This window comes from Chenopodium album, chromosome 15, assembly GCF_948465745.1.
Source record: "Chenopodium album chromosome 15, dcCheAlbu1.1, whole genome shotgun sequence".
Taxonomy (NCBI): Eukaryota; Viridiplantae; Streptophyta; class Magnoliopsida; order Caryophyllales; family Amaranthaceae; genus Chenopodium; species Chenopodium album.
Window position 1 is genome coordinate 36,025,582 of NC_137848.1, and position 16,100 is coordinate 36,041,681.

Consider the following 16,100-nt stretch of genomic DNA (forward strand, 5'->3'; position numbering starts at 1 on the left):
ATCCGGATATTGAAAGGACAATTACAAGGATAAGAGTTGCTAGACGAACCTTGAGTTCAAGCTCTTCAAGCGAAGAAGAATTTCAAGAAGAAGAACAAGGAAGCATGGGGGAGGTACCAAGGGTTGCTTTGAAGGAGTTGGGAACTCCCGGTGCCTATAGATTTGAGAGTGGTATTGCTCCACCTACAACACCGACAAATGACTTTGAAATAAGGCCGGCAATGATCACTTTGATAGAGAGGCGACAATTTAGTGGGGCCAAGCATGAAAGCCCACTAAATCATCTCAAAGAGTTCGAAAAGTATTGCAACACTATCAAAGTGAATGGAATTTCCCAAGAATTCATCCGCCTCAAGCTTTTTCCCTTTTCCCTCATAGGGCGTGCCTTGGAATGGCTAGACAAGGAGGTCAAGTCGAATTCTTTAAGGACATGGGACGAAGTGACTAAGGAATTTCTATCCCGTTTCTATCCACAAAAGAAAACGGCGGAGGCTAGATCTTTAATTCAAGGTTTCAAGAAAAAGCCTAGTGAAAGCCTCTATGAAGCATGGGAGAGGTACAAGGAGTATCAAAGAGAATGTCCTCACCACGGAATTCCTACTTACCAAATTGTTCAAATCTTTTATGGTGGCCTTAGTCCTCAAGGAAAGTCATATCTAGATGGAGGAGCCGGAGGTCCCATTATGAATAAAACGGAGGAGGAAGTGGTAGACATAATTGAAGACGTAGTGAGGTACTATAGAGATTGGCAAGATGGAGAAAGGCAGTCAACTAGCAAGAGTAGCTCTTCGGTGTACTCGGTTGATCATCTAAACTCAATCAACAATCTATCCTCACAAATGACAAATTTGGGGAAGGAAATGTCTGCTATCAAGGCAAAGTTGGAAAGTGCTATCTCCTAAGTTTCGAATCTTCCCTCCCAATCTAAGGGGAGAAGTATGTCTTCTAATTCGTAACCCTCTCCTTCTTCTAGTAACATGCCTAGTGGATGCTTATTTTGTGATGTTTGTGGATCGTATGATCATGATGCTTCTAATTGCCCTCATGCATTTATGGATTTTTGTGAAGATCAAGACGGAAATGTGAATGAGCATGTGAATTATGTGTCAAACAATAATGATTCTAGGTTTGAGAATCAAAGAGGTCAATGGAACAGGAATTACCACAACCATGGGAATTTTGACAACTATAACCAAGGTGGTGGTAATAGGAACCAAGGGAACCAAAATTTCTGAGGTAACTATAACAACCAAGGTTATAGTAGCCAAAATCAAAACCAAAATTATGGTAATCATAACCAAGGTTATGGTAGCCATAATCAAGTTTATGGTCAAAATCAAAATAGGGGTAATTGGAACAACCAAGATAGGGGAAATTTTCAAAACAATGCTCAAAGGGGTCCCCCACCCGGTTTTGTTCCAAAGACCTAGGGTGATAATTCCTATGCTCAACCTTCATCTTCTAGAACTAACTTGGAGGAGATCATTGAAAACCAAACAAAAATTTCGAACACTTACATGGCAGTAAGTAACAAGAAATTCAATGAGATGATGACACACAACAAAATGCTTGAGAGCCAAATCACTCAACTAGCCAATACCTTGAAAGATTATGCCAGCCCTTCTTCATTACCTTCTCAAGGAGTTGTACCTAAGAAACCTGTCTATTCTATTACCACAAAGAGTACGAGAGTGCTTGAAGAGAGAGTTTCTAGGATGAGTGAGGAGGATGAGAAGAGGAGTGACTCAAGTGAGAAAGAAAAGAACTATGTGTCAAAGAATATGAGTAAAGAGGAAGCTTAAGAGAAAAAGAAGAGTGTTGAGAAAGTGCAAGAGGAAGTGAGAAAACCCGACCTTCCATACCCCCAAAAGTTTTTGAGGAACAAAATTGATGAACAATTTAGGAGGTTCCTTGATATGTTGAAGGAAGTTCATCTTTCAATCCCTCTCACCGAAGCCATGACCTAAATGCCTAGATACTCCAAATTTCTTAAGTATATCTTCAGTGGCAAGAGAGAGTGCAATGAGATAGATTCGATAGAGGTTAGGGAGTGTTGTAGTGCTTTGATTCACAATGACTTACCCAAAAAGATGAAAGACCTGAGCAATTTCTCCATTCCTTGCAAAATTAAAGGAAAATTGTTTGAAAATGCATTGTGTGATCTTGGTGCTAGCGTTAGTATCATGCCTTATTCCTTCTTTAAGAAGCTTAAGCTAAGAGAGCTTCTTCCTACCAACATGAGTTTGCAATTGGCCAATAGATCCATTAAGTTCCCCAAGGAAAGGGTTGAGGACGTTCACCTTAAGATAGGTGGTTTTACTTTTCCCGTAGATTTTATTGTGCTTGAAATTGAAGAAGATGACCACATACCTATCATTCTAGGGAGACCTTTCTTAGATACTTCGGGAGCTTTAATTGATGTTAAGGGAGGCCTAATCACTTTAAGATTTGGTAGCAATAAGGCAAGTTTTGAGCTAAAACCGATACATGAGACCTTGTCCTTTGTTAATGGAACCATGTGTGTTAATTCCCCTCGCTCCATTGATAATGTATGCATGATTGACTCTTCAACTAACGATGTTCTTGAGATTTGTGATGATGTGCTTTTGAGTTTTGATTGCAAGAAGATTAGTGAAGAGAAAAAGGAGTTTTCCAAGCCCATGGACGAGGAGGTGATTGACATTCCTCATTGGTTTGAGCTTTACCCTCAAGAGGAGGAGGATGATTTCAAGAGTGTGGATGGTGAGAAACCGTGTACTAGAAGGAACAAGGCAAAGAAGTAGGTGAAAGCTTTTAGGAAAAAAAGGATGAAGTTGAAGCAAGAGAGGCTTGCTTTTGAGGTTTCATCAAGTGAAGTTTCATCTAGCAGCAATGTGAGGTTGCTAAAAATTGAAGAGGAGTTTGTTCCATCCGCCACTTTGAACAAGGTGGTGTTCTTTGACCCTCCATGATTTGGAGGAAGGGTCGAGCTAAGGACCTTAAGCAAGCGCTTCCCGGGAGGCAACCCGGTTTTCTAACCCTTTTCTTTTGATTTCTATTTTTCTTAATTTTCTTTCTTTTGTATTCCTTTCTTTCACTTGTTTTCTATTTAGATTGATAGGTTAAATTCATGGGAATTGAATTATTTCAAGCGAGCATAAGCAATGGAAAGGTGTTTCGTGTTTTTAATGAGAATATGTTTGATTTTATCGAATTTTGAGGTGAAAGGGTAAGGTACCTCGGGATTGAGTTGATTAAGATTTTCGACAATTTTGGTGAATATTGAAGGTTTACAGAGGTTTGAGTTGAATTAAGGAGAAAGAGAAATAAATGTTCAAGTGCGCTCTCGTGCCTGCGTTCTCGTGAATTTTAATCATGAACAAGTGATTTTTAAAAAATTTTATGTTATTTTCGGTGATTTTTGGTCTGCCCCCTCGTGGGTATCACTTGACCATGACGCTCGTGAGCATTGATGTGAGCGCGAGCACGAAAGTAAGCACAAGAGGGAGCTAGCCCCACCTGACCTTGGCTGGTGCGCACGCACAGTGTATGTGTGGCGTAAGCACCAGCAGGGGCAGAACTACCCTCTTCATTTCGAGAAAAACCAAGCCTTAGTGGCGCGAGCGCGCAAGGTAGGGGCCCGGGCGCGCGAGACACGGGCCCGGGCGCGCAGACAGGTCGCGCGGCCGCGCATCTGGGCAGCACCGAGCCTCTATTTCTTTTCTTTCTTCTTTCTTTCCCTCATTTCCCCTTAACCTTATTCTTGCATGCACGACCCTCATTCTCACTCTAAAGAACCGAGACCTTACCTCCATTTCTGATCACGGGTTAAATAGGTCGTTATGCTACCACCCTAACCAAATTAATCATTTATAATACCTAAACCTACACTAAACTAGTTAGTGGCAAGTAAGGGTCGAACCACTAGGGAAGCACGCTAATTCAACATCAAATATCACTAATGCAAGAGTGAAAAGGGGATTGTTTTTGTTGGTTTTGTTGAGTAGAACACTAAAACTAAAAGTAAGCAAGAAAATGATGATTAAAATCAATAGAAAATTACGCTAGGGATACGGGGGTGTCCAATATGATTAGAAAGAGGAGAATAATGGTGATTATCATGAAACATATGCCAAAGAACACAAGGTTCTACCTAAACAATTCATTCTCATTCAATAGTCTAGGCAAATCAATGAAAGAGGTCTACACTTATAAGGATCATTCTCATGAATCCTATTAGTTACAATCAAATCAAGAGAATAAAGAAGCGCAATCCATAAAAACTCCACTTTAATAACTCATTCTCATGCAATCATTAAAATAGAGGTGATCCTAATCTAGTTCAAATCACTTTCATGCATTTAAACTAGAAAACATCAAATAGAGTGCAACAATAATCCCAAGCTAATAAAAATCATGTCTTTCATCAATATATGGCATAAGTTCAATCCAACCATCATCATTCATCCAATATCAAATCATATCTTCCACCCCCTTCCCCTAGATAAAATTTTAGCCTAGATAAGGGAGATTAAACATAATATCAAAACTAGCAATAAACTCAAGAAAATCAAAACAAAACATGATTGAAATCAATGAAATCAATAATAACTAGATAAACTAATAAGATTGACAAAAATAAGTAACAATAAAACAAATAAATAATATTAAAGGAAAGGAGAAGAGATTACTAAAGAAGGGATTAATGAAAGATTAAAACTTGGATCCTTGCTTGATTGAAGAAAGATTAAAACTTGAGCAAAGTTGAATACAATAAAGGAAGCTTGAGTAATTCTCTATTTTTCTCCCTCTAGATTAGGCTAATGTTCTATGGAATTAGTACTAAGTTCCTCCATAAAAAATCCCGTCAAAACGTTCTAAGATGGGACTTATATAGTCCATACAGAGCCAGCTGAAAAAAGGAGAGGTCCGACCGAACAAAGGGAAGGTTCGGCCGGACTACAGGGTAAGTTCGGCCGAACCATGGGTAGGTTCGGTCGAACCTCCCTGATCTTGGTCTGGTCGAACTTCTGTGGTTCGACCACTCTTGCAAAATTGCCAAATTGCATCTTGTCCCTGCCTCGACGTTCGGCTGAACCATTGAGCAGGTTCGGCCACACCTTCAGGAGGTTCGGCCGAACCTCTTCTAAATCATGCTTCCTTCAGCTTCCCTTGAGCTTAGCTTCCTCCTCTTGAAAATCCCGATGGTTCCTACAAAGCATAAGCATGGAAAGCACAATAAAAACAAAGCGAGAAGACTAAGAAAAGGGAAGATAGAGGAGAAAAGAAAGGAGGAAGCAAAACTAAGTAAAAATGCTTAGAAAAAGGGCCAAATAAGTGCAAATGAGGGGAGAATCCTTAGAGAAAAAGGATAAAAGAGTGGCATAAATGCCACTCATCAATTTCTCACATATTTCTACATCAATTCATCGAAAATTCATAAAAAAACTCAACATTTTGCTTCTACAAATTCATCTTTTACAACAATAATCATACTACTTTCTTCCATTTTCAATCTCCAATCTCTCTTCTCCATTGAAGACCAAATTTGGGGCTTTTCGGTTTGGTGGGAATTGGTGGCTAATTCTAGTTCAATCTTGCTTCTAGTATGGTATAATCATGTTCTTAAACTCTTATTTACATTTTTATATCATATTGTTGCAAGAATTTGATTGTTTATGGTTATTAATAGTAGTAGTATGTATTTTGATGAATTTGTTGATTGAATGCGATATTTGGTTAATTATTTGTGTTGATTGTTGATTGATATTTACTCACATTGTGTTGTTGTATGTTTGTGAAGAAAATTTGGTTTAATTGGTGGTGATTGCAAGAAGTTGAAAATTTTGATTATTGGTAGTAAGGTGTTGTTTGTGTGATTGGTGTTATTGGTTAAGGAGTTGTGATATTGGTGATTGGAAGTGTTTTGTGGTATTTTTGTGGTGTTTGTGATGTTGATTGATTGGATTTTGAGTTGATAAATTTGGGGGAAACACAATGTCGAAGCTTGTTCGAGCCTTTTCCTCTAAGAAACGAAAAACCAACATCACAATCGAAGAACCTCCTTCAAATCCCTCTACTTCCCAAACACGACAACCTACTCCTTTGCCTAAGATAAAAATCAATGACCTAATCCAAAAAGCTCGATTTGTCAAGCTAAAAAAGAACCGATCCCTTAAACCCTCTCGGCACTACTTTTAACAGGACATGATCAAATTGCGTATAGATGAGGATTTGAGGGAATTGTTTAGCAATCTTCGCATGAGCACCTTTGTGAGCACGTATTACCATACCTACCTTGAGCCAAATTTTGAATTTTTGGCTACGGTTTCATGTGAGGTGGTAGAGGAAGATAACTACCGGGTCCATTTTCAACTTTTCAACATTCATCATGATCTTTCTCTTGCCGAGTTTAATGCGACACTCGATCTTTATCTAGTGGCGGATGTCTTGCACCCCGAGTTCTTCTTCAAAAATGAGTATGACCAAAATTCTTGGTGGGATAATATTTCGGGGGAAGGCGATTTCATTACTCGGTATGCCGCCATAAGAAAGGTATTCCAACCGTGTCTAAGGGTTCTATAGGCTTTTGGCATATTCGATAATCCCTAAGCAAGAATTGGGATGGATGAGTCAATTGGAGCTCCGGATACTTTGGTTGGCTATTAGAGAGGAGTACCGGGGTCATTTTAACTTAGGGTACATGTTCTTGAGATATTGCAAGGGGTTGTAAGAAAGGGAGTCCGGGGAGATCCCTTGTGGTAGTATGGTTACGAGGCTCGTGACCAACCTTCATCTTGACCATTACTTACCCTCTTGTACTCCGGTGGGTAGTTCGAGCACCCTCTACCTCGACATTGCACAATTGAAGCAAGTGCAATTTTTGGCCAAGAATGAAGATGATGAGGTGTTTGATTAGCTTAGGGAGAACAAACATTGGTGCTATCTCCCTAACCCCACCTGGACTTCTATCCACCGAGAGGATGTGCCTAGTGTGTGGCATTTACCCTTGAGTAACCGCCTCCCCTATGGTGATGATGATGAGGAGATGGGAGAAGAAGAAGATGAAGAAGAAGAAGAACTACAACAACAACAACAACGACGACGACAACCTCGACAACAATATCAAGAACAACAACATCACAAATTTGCTAACCCCGATATGGATGCTCTAAGTGCACAAATGAAGAGGATGCAAATTAGATTGGAAGGCACGTACGACCAAGACTTCGAGGAAATTTATCACCAAATGAGAGGCATCTCGGAGATGCAATAAGGTATGTTTCTCCAACAACAACATTTATATGATGCGAGTGGTAACCGTAGGGAGGTCTCCCCCACGGTTAACTACCCATACTTTCCACCCCAACTTGGTCCTTTACCATTAAGCGGGTACCCATATTGGCAAGGACCCCCGAGGTCCAACATCGTGATTCGCTCATTCCCCGATGAGCACGGTAACTACGATTACCGTGTTCTCGGTGGGAGCGATTATAAGGGTGATCTTAACTACCCCTATGTTTACCCCGATCATCCACTACCGCTCGCTTTGCCCGAGAAATATACTCCCCTTGCCCCTTGGCAACAAGACAACTTCAAGGGGCACTATGGTTGGCCACCCGGTTACACCGGGGGATGGGATCCTTATGGTCCCCCATCAGGGTTCTCCTATGACGGGGATGACCATGATAGTGCCGGGCCGAGTGGTATCTAATTCCCCTATTTTATGCCTTTTTCCTCCATCTCTTATTTTATGTGATGCTTGCTTTGTATTAATGGAATGTTGAGATGTATTCATGTTTAGCTTGGGGGAAATTTATTTTATTAGGGGTTTGTCACGATGGCCAATATTATTGTTGTGCATTGCCTTGTCTACTTTTTGCCTTGATGTTGGATAATTGCATATCTTGGTCTTTTATTGATGGTGTTTGATTGTTGTTTTTATGAGCTTTCCGTGTCATTTCTTTCTCTCTTGATAATGTTGTTGTTGTAATGATTTCTATGATGATGATGATGCATGTTGTTTGCTCCCGTGAATCCAAAGCCCTATTCCAAAACCTTTGAATCCAAATCCCTTAAATCCAAATCTTGTAGTTTAAGTGATTAGTCGCTAGTTTAGTGTATAGTTCCTTTAGTTTTCTTTGCTTATTCTTACTTTTTTGTAGTTTACCTTGATTTTTGTTTTGTAGTTTCTTTTCATTTAGGTTCGCTTTCTTTTACTTTGTTTTGAAGTTACTAACCGTCTTCTTTGTTATAGCTCTATTTTCTATTTTTCTTTTCTCTTGGCTTTGATGATGATGCTATTGATTCTTGGAGCTTAATGAAGGTGGTTGATCTTTCGCCTTATTTTTATTAGCATTGCTTGGAAGCCCGGTAAGATCCTTCTTATTTTATTTCTTTTATTTCTTTACTTTTCTTGGATGCAAAGATTAGGATTAGTTTTAGGAGAAGTTGAACGGTTTGAAGATGTATGATTGTAACACCTTAGAGTGTTTGGGGTCATTGGCAATGTTGTCAATTGATCACTTGTATGACGATTGGGAATTACGTGTTATACTTGCATCTTTGTTCCTTTCTTTATTTTCCTACTCTTCCTTTATCTTTGTTTTCCTCTTTTCTTTATTTTTCTTTACTTTTCTTTCTTTTCCTTTCTTTTCTTTTCTTCTCTTTCTTTTTGCTTTTGGTTTGTATAAAGTTTTTGAGGCTTTATATTTCTTTTTGTTATCTTTCTTGTGAATTGGACTATATACCAACAGACTTTTGCTTTTGAATGAACATCTTCCAAATTGGTAGTGGTATGCACTGTTTGAGAGCATACTTGGTTGATTCTAGGATGGTGTATGCTAAGGTAGCGTGTCTAAGAACTAGGGGGATCATGAAACCCGATTCTACTTGTTTGTGGCATGTTTGGAAGTTGCTTCCTATAGTCAATTTGATGCCAATAGTGAGTTTTTGCTACATCCATGTGAGGTTTACAATTTTTCAAGCCTTCTATACTTACTTGCATGAGCGGCATGGATCCTTGACTATTGCGGGCCTAATCTAGAATCTTGACTCATAATTCTCAAAACCGAGACCGAACCATCTAGGGAGGACAAAGGCATCTTTTTGGGGTGGTAATTTTTCTTTTCTAGGAAATTCTTCATTATTTTTGGTTTTTGGGTTTACATTTGCCTTCTTGCTAACCATTTGAGCCTTTTTCCCTTCTTTTCAAGCCACATCTTTAGAATTTTGAGCCTTTTGTTTCATTTTTGTTCCATTTTTGGTTTTTGTGAAGCAACTTATCATGTTATTGGAGATTGTGGTATATGAGTTTGGGTATTGGTTCTTATTTGTAACCAAGCTTATATTTTGTATATTTTGTGAATAATGGCAAGTGAATAAATGAAAAAAAAACATCCATAGTTAAAAAAGGCAAGGACATTCAAGTGTAAAGTTGAAAAGCCGTCCATAGTTATAAGAGGCGAGGACAATTGTTATGAATTTGAAAAATGCAAAAAATATAAAAGTGAAAAATGAGAAAATGCAAAAATATTTTGATGTGATCTTTTCTCCCTTTTAAGCATTGAGGACAATGCTTCATTTAAGCTTGGGGGAGAAGTGTTTACGCTTTTTGTATATATATGATTGTGAGTATAGCTTTGAATAAGCTTAGGGGTGTTACTTTGTTTTTGTTTGGTGATTACATAGTTATGAGGAGAAGGTTTGATCACCCTTTTTCTTCACTATTTAGGAATACCACAAAATTCTAAATTTTAAGCCTAGCATCACCCTTTTTGCCCTTACGTTACAACCTTTGAAAGTCCTTTTGACTTAGAGGTTGAGTTACATATCGGGGGAGGGAACTATTAGTTATAGCCTATGGAGAGGGAATGCGTAGTCAAGACGTCGAGTAGCCTAAAATATGTTCTTTTCCGGTTCCTTCGAGGAACTATCGAGATGCTCGCTAGAGGGAGATTTGAGACTAGTAGGGAGAACGCGGTAAGACTGAATGGGATGAAGGTGGATTGTGATTACTAGTTCTCTACGCTTAGCATATTCTATGTTTCAATCAACCTCGGATATCTTGGAACGTGCATACCCTTATTTGCTTAAGAAAGTTGTTTATTCATTTCAAGTGTAGTCATTTTGTAAAGTCCAATTCATAAAGGTTCTGATTTTACTTTTCTTTTAATTTCTTTTACTTTCGTGATTTGCCTCATGTTTGTTTGTTGAGAGTTATGGGTTAAACTCTTAGGAAACCTTTACGAGACCTCACTCGTCCTCATAGGCTGCTTTGGGGTTTAAAGGGCTTGTTGTAGCTAAAAACATCCGTGATTCCTACGATAGTGAGTCTTAGTGTATATTCTCATCTCATGTCTTTCTTTTTCCTTTTTGAATAAGTCTTTCATCCCTTTCTTACTTGCTTGGTTTTGCTTGAGGACGAGCAAAATTTTAGCTTTAGGGAATTTGATGAGTGTCATTTATGGCACTCATTTGTTCTCTTTTAGGGTGATTTTAGATTGCTTTTATAGCTCTTTTCATTCCTTTTTCCTTAGTTTTGCTCTTTATTTCTTTAGTTTGCACTTTCCTTAGTTGATTTTCAATTTTCGTGTATTTCTTGGTTTATTTTGTCTTTTTCCCTTTTATTTGCTTGTTTTCTTTCATTTTCAGGTTAAGATCGTTGACCAAGTATTCCCGAGATTTCTTCCCTGATTTTGCATTGATTGAGATGCTTAGTGTCTTCCATTTGAAGCCCAAGTATAGGTATAGAGATGTGCAAGTTCCAAGTTTCCTTAGGCCTTGCATTCAAGCCGTGGGGGAACTAATTTTGGTGTTGAACCCACCGTCAAGGTGTTTAGAATTTGTCATGCTCCATACTCATCAAGCACACTAAGTGGAGCGCACGAGGAGCGGCAAGTTGAAGGGGAATAGAGCTGCCCTGCTCTCAGGTGCGGGCGCGCGCGACAATGGAACGGGAGCGCAGTGCTTTGGCACGGCCGCACCTGTTGCTCCCCCTGTTCCGTACCCTCTTTTGCGCGGCCGCGCCCCTTCTTGAAGAAGGTCGTGCTTGTACGGGTCTATTTTTGACGATCTAACCAACTTCTCTTTGTTAGCTTTACTATATATAGATTTTTCTTCTATTTTTAGAGAGAGAATTTTTGGGGGATTTGATTAGGGATTCATTAGAGAATTTTAAAGATTATATAATTCATTAGAGAAGAATTAGAGAATAGTTTAGAGAGAGAAACTCATGGTTGATGATTGATTCTAAGCACATTTCCTTTGATTTCATCAAAGTTTGTAAGGATTTCTTTTACTATTAATGCACTCTTTAGCTTTTGATTTCAATTGTTGTGTTGATTGTTCAAGTTTATTGATTAGTTGATTGAATTTGTTTGATTGAAATGATGATGATGAATTTGTTGAATTGCTTAGTTTTGATCTTGATTTCTTCCACGGATTGTGAGTTGTTTATTTGCTAGGGATGTGGTGAAGCATGTTTGAGTGATGGATCATAGCTAATTGGGGGTTTTTGATTGATTTAGCATTGTGATTAAATTGGTTTATTGATTTTGTGCATGTGTGTGATTAGTTAAAGAGTAGCTAACTTTAATTGTCATAGTAGATGACATTGTGAGTCTACTTTGATACGGACAATTGATTTGTAGCTCTCATTTGTCGATTGAGCTTCGTTAGTGACGTTCCTAGTTAGAGTCTTACGTAGTTAGCGCTAGCTAGACCTCTAGGAGATAGCTTGTCGAGCTCTGTTGATTGCATTGTCTATCTTCCCTCGTAACACTCTAATTCATTAATCTCCAACCCGATTAATGTGTGTCCATTGCAAGTACATGTGGATCCTAAATTCCTAGTGTTTTGATATATTGATTTACTTTGTTTGTTTAGTTGAATTTAGATAACCTACACTACCTCTTACCTTTCAAAGTAGCTTGACATTGGCCATAGCAAAATTCCCCACATTCCTAGTGGTTCGACCCGAACTTGCCCTATTACTAGGTGTAGGTTTGTTAAGTGTTTATAAACATGTTTGGCTTTAGGGAGGATTAGATAACGACCTACATTTTCCCTACGTCATGCCGATATCTTCGGCGCCTTCCCGAGGAACGGAGAAAACTAGCACATTCTGCCGAAAAGAACCTTCGGCTGCAGCACCTTGGGGGTTGCCCCCTGGAGTTGAAGAATGGTGGGATGTGCAGCAAAATTTTGGGCTGATGACCTTCAGGCCCTATGCTTGGTGGGTGGAGAATGGGTCCACCTACCACTTTATCGAGTAAATTAAGATCTTCTACGACATCATGGAAGAGGATGGGTATTGGTGTCGAATTCCAACTATAGCCGATAGAATTCACCTTCCACCTCTTGGTTATGTGGGGGTGTACACTCGGCAGCTACTGTACGGGCTTCGATTCCCGTTGCACCCCTTTGTGGCGGGGGTGTTGAACTCATAACGTATCTCTTTGTGCCAATTGACTCCCGTCAGTATCCGAAGGATTATGACGTATCTTTGGGTCTGCTTGTTCAACGCCCTTGAGCCGAACCTGCACTACTTCAGGAAGCTACACAATCTTGTGCCGAACCTTTAGAGTTAGCATGGTGACTATGACCCTGGCTGGTGGCGTATTGAGAGTGTAAGGAAGCACCTCACCTCAGCATTTTCAGCATATGTCTTTGTCGTGCTGATTTGTTTGATCTTTGTTTTTCAGTGCTGCACGAGGGCAACGCTGGTATTGACTACAAGCGCTTGGGAATTGATGCCAACAGGACTGTGACGAACAGTAAACCTGACATCACCAAGTCTGAAGATTGCCCTCTCTCCCTGCATGCAAAGAGGTTTTTGATCGCCCCTGTTGCTGACTATCTGAAGCCGAAACCTTGGTGGGAGAAACAAGACCCCTTCTTTCGTCTGATTCCCGAGGAGGAAGAGGTTGCTGCCATTGCTGCTGAGGTCTCCGCAGTAGCTGAGGCTTTTGAGAGCGAAGTTGGGACTTCCACTGCTGCAAAGGAGGAAGAAGACGGGGCTGCTTACGATGAGCGTCTGTTGAAGACGAGCGTCTGTTGAAGACTTCGGTAAGTTTTGCAGACTTTGCTTAAGAAATTTTTTTTTTTTTTTTGCTCATGCTTCCTTCTGCTTCCTTGTCTTCTTCTGCTATAGGACGAAGAAGAAGAGAACGGAGCAGATTCTGACGAGGAGGAGTCTTTAGACGACGAAGGGATGATGTTGCGCCGAAAAAGAGCGGTTATCAATCCCGGCTAGTTCGTGGATGCCCCTCCTCTACCAAAGAGACCTCGGATTAAGAAAAACAATCTTGAGGATTAGCAAGAGGAAATTCCTCCCACTTCTAAGGCGCCTGACGAAGGAGGTGAAGCTGTGAAGACTCTTCCCGCTCTGAGAAACATGGGGAGGAGGAAGTAATGCAACCGACTCCCCATCCTGAGCAATCTGCCGATGCTCAGGAGGAAGTAGAAGGAGTGCCATCCCCTCGGCATGCTGCCGATTCCTTTACTGCTGAAATCCAGCGCGGAGCTGAGAAGCTGAATTCTTCTGCCGAGGAAGGTAGCAAGGATGGTGAAGTGGAAATCTTGGATGAGATCCCATAAGTTTTTTCTAACAAGGACTTCAGGTAAGCTAAAGATGAGAGAAAGGCTGCGGAGCAACAGAGGCAGCAGAACAACGTGCCTTCCTCTTCGGCAACTGGTTCTTTCAGGACATTCCATTCCTCTAAAATGGGGTTTGGCTCTATCCCTCTCGTCCCTCTGCCTCAGCCTGCCAGAATCACTCTTGATGAGTGGTGCCCTCACTCCTTTGCTTTATTTCGGCGACCCTGCCAACATGTCTGAGTCGGAAGGGTGAGGTATTGGACTGCTGAAGCCGCTGCTGGTGCTCCAGAGGTTTCTGATAGGGTGCCTGACCCTTTCCTCAATAACCAGAGGCTGTTGATGTAGGTACCTTTCCCAATCTTAAGCTTTCTAACTTAAGTTTCTTTTTTTTTGTTTAACCCCTATTGACTCCTGTCTTTTGCTCTGTAGATGTCCCATAACCGCTTCATGGCAGTGGCTATGCGCGACGAGATGCAGGTCAAGCTCGAGGAGGCTGAACGCAAGAAGGCCGAGGCCGATAAGGCAGCTGCTGATGCCGAAGGATAGTGCAAAAAGATAGCTGATGCGATCAACACCTTCTGCCATGATATGGAGCAGCATATCTTTCCCACTATTGACTAGGGCGAGTCTTTGATCAACGTGTATGGGGCTGCAGACATCCCTGGCTTCCAAGCTCGGATTGAGTAGAAGATCAAGGATGAGCTCCAGCCTAAGGTGGCTGCTCGCGAGGCCTAGGTCAAGAAGAGGGAGCAAGAGCAGATTGTCGAAATTCAGCACCTCCAAAATGAGCTAAAGGCTAGGGATGCAAAACTTGCTGATGCCGAGGTCACAGCTGAAGCCAAAGACAAGAAGTTGCAAGAGTTGAATACTCAACTGGATGACAAGAAGACCGAGGTGTCTTAGGTTCAGACTGAGTTGCCAATTGTCAAGAATCAATTGCAGAACTAAGGTGCAGAAGCTGCAAAGGTTCAAGCTGACCTCGATGAGGCCAAGAAGCTACTACAAGTTCAGATCTACACTCAAGATCAGTACGATCAGGGGTATGACATTGGGTACAAGGCAGCTCGACGCCTTGCTTTTCATCTTCACCCCGAGATCGATTGGGACACAACTGAGGAATGGTCATCAACCGAGAATGACTATCACTTTACCACAGCTCAGCCTGCTGAGAGTGAATTCATGGCTCGCTGGAATGCGAAGGTAGCTAAGGTCATTGTTGAAGCTGAAGAAGAAGAAAGGCTCCCCGTTGAGGCCAAAAAGAAAGATGCTGAAAAGACTTCAGCTCAAATTGCCTCGTCTTCGGCTTGTGTTGAGGATCCCAAGGGTCCTAGCTTCGCTCAGCTAAACCTTACTGAAGCATAGGAACTCGGGCAGTTGTCTTCAAAATCTTGCGAGTCAACTTGTTCTTAATTGTATATTTGCCGCATCTGTTTTTGCCTTAAGTTTATTTTGCTTCAGCTTGCCTTGATTGTACAAACTCTGATTTATTTTTGCTTTGAGTAGTTGTCCTTAGTTTCGCAGTTGTGATTTTTCCGCTGGTGGGCGGCTGCCAATTTAGTTTCTGATGTTTAAAATATTTTATTTGATGTAGCTCGGTATCCGAGCATATTTTCTCTTTGGATATGCACTGCTTTCCTCTTCTTTCCATTGCGTTGTTCCTAATGTTTTAGCTTTCCTTTGCTTTTTCTGATTTTTGAAATTTTTGCAAAATTTTTCTAATTATGGAACTTTGGCTTGGAAATTTTCTGAAGGTAATATGGGTGCCCCTTGCCCCCTAGAAATCTGAAGTTACTATCTTCGGATTTCTAAGGTGATTATTTTTGTCATTTTGACTCAACCAAAGCCTTTTTCCTTAGCTAGATTTCTGCGTAAAAAATTTTTTGCAACAGCTCCAATTATTTTCCTTTTTTCTTTCCATTGTTTTCTATTTATCCGAGAGAATGGATACTCGAGACACAATGTCATTGCTTTGGTGATATGTAGAGTAGTAACCATCCGAGGTACATGGCCAACTCAAGGCAATACCTAAGATTCGTCCACGGCCTCTTTTCCCCCAAGGATGATCCATCCGAAGTATAGTGCCTCTAGGGGGCGATACTTCGGGGGTGAGATCATTGTCCTATTTTAGGCTGGTTCAGCGGCAATCCGAAACATAATGCCTCTAAGGGGCGATGTTTAGGTCAGTGCTGAGGGAGAACCCTTATTTAAAAACGAGAAAGACAGAAAAAATAAAGAATTTAACTTGCAAAATTTTGTAGAATGGTGGCTCTTAGGCCTTTTCATTAATCATTGAAAATGCACTTACATTGATTGTTCAACCCCGTAGGCTTTACACATGATATTTCTTAAGTAAATCAGCATTCCAATGGTTTTTCAGCTCAATCCCGTCCAACTGCCGAAGTCGGTATGATCCAAGCTAAAGCTTATCATAAATTTCATAAGGACTCTCCCAAATGGCTGAGAGTTTCCCATGAATTCGACTCTTTTACACAACTATAGCATTCTAAAGGACGAGGTCTCCA

General features: G+C 40.6%; 1 non-coding gene across 1 annotated transcript; it reads right to left on the reverse strand.

Moving 5' to 3' along the window:
- Window positions 1-489: 489 nt before the first annotated feature.
- LOC145583508 (small nucleolar RNA R71) lies at window positions 490-595 on the reverse strand. The gene has a single exon (XR_014100151.1). It is a non-coding gene; the product is annotated as a small nucleolar RNA R71 (small nucleolar RNA).
- Window positions 596-16,100: the final 15,505 nt, after the last annotated feature.